Raw genomic sequence first — 3,774 nt, 5'->3', positions numbered from 1 at the left:
ATTAGAAAACGTGGAAACCCACCGAGGCGAGTAAATTTTGGTTTTATAGCTATGGCATCATCGACAGGTCTGTACGTAGGTATGCACACCCGTCCATGTATGCCAATCTGATCAGTATCACGCTAGTTTACAGCAATCTTTGATATGGGGCATCCATGTTATGGTCACCCGTATTTTTGGTAAATAGAATTACCGAAAACCTTGATAAAAAACACCCAACAAAACCCCTGGCCTGGCCTAACAGCTAGAAGTCAAACTGTACGAGCTTACATGCCAGGCCATCGAAACTAAAACTTAGCAAAACGGCCACCATTGGATTACAAAAATAACTTCTCTAACACTTCCACTTGCCAATAAATCAAGGTAATCTGAGAACAAAACAACACACTCACTTTGAAAGGTATAAACGCTTGAGCTCTGGCGAAAATGTGGTCATGTTGCCCATCGAAGGCTTAGCACTGCTTGGTGATAGCGTAGTCAGAACGTTCCTTCTCTTTCCTCGTGGAGATGACGGAATCAGCTTTTCAAACTCTTGTTTGAATCGCAAGGCTTTCCCGTAAGTTAACCCCAGCTTCACGAAGATTGGGGTGTCGGCATCTCTTTGTAAGAGATCGGCAATGGCTAAAGGACAGTTTACTTCTTTTTCTGTCATCAAATAATGGATGATAAAGTGAAATTAACAACTCATTCAACCTACAAAACGATCGCAGGATTGGCATACATCTTTTGAGAAGACTTAAATAAGCTTTAATTACCTTCAAATGCTTTGGCGATGCCTTGGTCGAACAGCTGTGATAACTTTTGATTTATTTTACCAGAAATTATTGGTGTTTTATCTTCCACGTTTATTTCCTCGTTCATCTTTGAACAAGAACTCCTGTCGATATGCGTCAACAGCCCACAAAATAACTTCTAGAAAATGGCGCCTATTTTCTAAGTGCGCAAACAAAACAACCAGACACGCTGACTCATGATTGGTCCGTGTTTGAAAGCCGGTAACTTATTGGCTAAGGTTGGCTATGCGTTCCTGCCGAAAAATGGTCCATGCACAGTGATTCTGAGCCCACTGTGTTATTAGGACAGCATATATGTATCACAAAAAGCAATATGGCGGCAAACTATATGGAAAGTAGCGAAAAAAGTCATCCGATTTGGACAAGAAGTAGCATCACATCGTGCTCCTGCAGTGATAAGTCATACCGTCATGTTCACTGCCCTTGTTCAAGCTGCAATGGACGAGCAGTGGATAGAGGTACCGAACTTGGGCACTGGAAAGAAAACCAAATTGTTTCCAAAACTCGGTCCGTATTGGATGAGTTTCGCGAACCTTTACCTGGATGTAGTTTCAACCCTACTGATGAAGATATTGAAGGTATGCAATTTGACAACAGCAATAATGGTAGCGATGAAGAGGAAGATGAACGCTGTGCCAGCTTGCAGAGAGAGAGAATCCAGCAAGGAAAGTGGATCGTCTTGCCAAAAGTTTGAGGACATTTTAAATTATGGCAAAACTCTTTTATTAGCCGGCCATAATAGTGAAAATATAGATCGTGAAATTTTGCTTACCTTGTGGCCAAGAAACTGGAACTCGGTGCAGAATCTATTAAAAGAAGAGGGATACGAAGACGCCAAATTACTGTTTATTTGCATCTGTCGAAATGAAAAGGAACAAACAAGAAATGGAAAAACTAGTAAGAAATTTGTTTACACTGGAAAATACAGCGTCCTGGAGAATAAGGATGACTTGTGCATTTACTGTGGAAAAAAAGGCTATCTAAAATACTACTACCTAGGCATCAGCACAAAAGTGAAGAATTGGTTTAAAAGTGTTGATGTGTGTAGAAAAATGTTGTCCCATTGGAACGCACGTGATAACTGGCTTGGTTGCCAAAACAGCTATCCAGAAAAATGTGAATTCTGGGATGGCCAGTGATGGATTGAACTGCAGTGGTTCTGGGACCCTAAGAGCACTTGGACTTTGCCATCACTTTGTCATCATTGTGGATTACCAGTTTCATCCGATCAGTTAATCAATTCTCCCAATGGCATAGATGAAAGTAAAGATGTAGAATGCCCAAACTGCTTTGAAATCTTTGAACACCATATTAAAGTCACCAATGGATCTCCTTTGAATTTGGCCCTAGTGGGACACTGGGATGGATGGCAACCATTTGGGACAAGTTATAGAGGGTGTAGATCACTAGAAGTTAGCATTGCAAACATGACCAAAATTGACAGGAACCATGTAGAAGAGGTATATGTGGTTGGCTTTATTCCTTGCTATCAGGTTCCCAACGTACCTGAAGCTCTTGACCCATTTTTACAGCCATTACTGCAGGTCATATCTAAAGGGTTTATTAATGGTTTCAAGGTTTTCAGCTATCCAAGGGAGATAGAGGTAGAAGGCTATCAAACTAGTGAGGAGGAGACAGTACGTGTGCTACTTCTGTGCTGGACAGCAGATCACCTGGGACAGTGCGAATGTGGCAAGTTCTTGAACCAAGGAAAGTCTGGATTCAGGAGATGTAAAATGGTTGTTAAACTACTTGAGAATAACACAAACACGCATGTGTATTATGGAGAAAACCGTTACCACTTTAGATATCCTTGGGAAGAGAGATCTATTGAATCTTCTGTTGAGGACATGTTTGACATAGACCGTGAAACAAGAGTTAGCATTCGCAAAGCAATGTCATCTACCAAAGGCTTCACTGGCACGAGCATACTACATAAATACCTTTACCCACTGTATGGTTTTGACATCCTGAAGCACCTGGTATTTGATGTTTTTCACACTGTCTGCCTTAATGTTGTGAAAAATCAGTTAGAGAGAATTCTAGAGCTGAAGCTCCTCGATCCATCATACTTAGATGATCAAGTTGAGAATTTCCCATGGACACAAGAGCTTAAAGCTGGAAGAATTCCTGGATCACTTGCACAATGTAAAGGAGTACATGTAGGACAGTGGAAAGCCGAAGGACTGCAGAAGTTTTCCTTTCCTATGGCTGACTGTATATTTATGGGCAAACTAGCTGACAGGCATGAATTGGAAATCCAATCACTTCTTTCCAGACTTACAGAACTCCACTTTTATAGTGGCCGAACATCATGGGATGATAACCTGATTGAACTGCACAGAAAGTTAGCGTGGCGGCTCAACATTCAGATTGAAGAAATTCAGGGATTGCACATGTGCACGATATCAGTGCATAATTTGATTCACATACATGAAGACATAATCAATTTTTCTTCCCCTGACAGCTATTGGTGTGCAGTATATGAGAGGGCTGTAAAACAATACGTTAAAAAGTCAAATAACTGCAAAGGGATTGAAGCAACATTTGCTCAGTCAGAGCCCAGGCGGGAATTTTTGAAACTACTGCAAGCTTCCGATCAGAGGAAGGCTGGAAAAGTTGACTTGGCAATGGTAAATTAAAATAAATGTTTTTTTACATGTGGCCCTCCATAGGAAAAGGTGGGCTTAAGCGGATTCTTTACAAAGTATCTAAATGTAGTGTTTGAAACACATTTCAAATTCATTTCAAACTGTTTCAAATGCATTTCAAATTGGTTATGAACAGAAAATGTATTAAACAGAAGAAACACTTGATAACATGAAGAGCACCTTGAAACGGCAATGTGGTAACCCCATTTCCTATCCGAGGACCACATAGTTCAGCAAAAAAGAGCTGTGCCCTGACATTTGAATGTTTAAAAATCGTGGATATTTGATATAATGTCAGTGGAAACATTGCACACACAAAGATGTAGATA

At 40.6% G+C, this 3,774-nt stretch overlaps 1 pseudogene; it reads left to right on the top strand.

Moving 5' to 3' along the window:
* The first annotated feature begins 1,107 nt into the window (after nucleotides 1-1,107).
* LOC137981578 (uncharacterized) lies at nucleotides 1,108-3,436 on the top strand (annotated as a pseudogene).
* Nucleotides 3,437-3,774: the final 338 nt, after the last annotated feature.

This window comes from Montipora foliosa, chromosome 13 (genome assembly GCF_036669935.1).
Source record: "Montipora foliosa isolate CH-2021 chromosome 13, ASM3666993v2, whole genome shotgun sequence".
Taxonomy (NCBI): Eukaryota; Metazoa; Cnidaria; class Anthozoa; order Scleractinia; family Acroporidae; genus Montipora; species Montipora foliosa.
The sequence above is the reverse complement of the archived record's forward strand: the minus strand, read 5'-3'. Positions and strand labels throughout refer to the sequence as shown.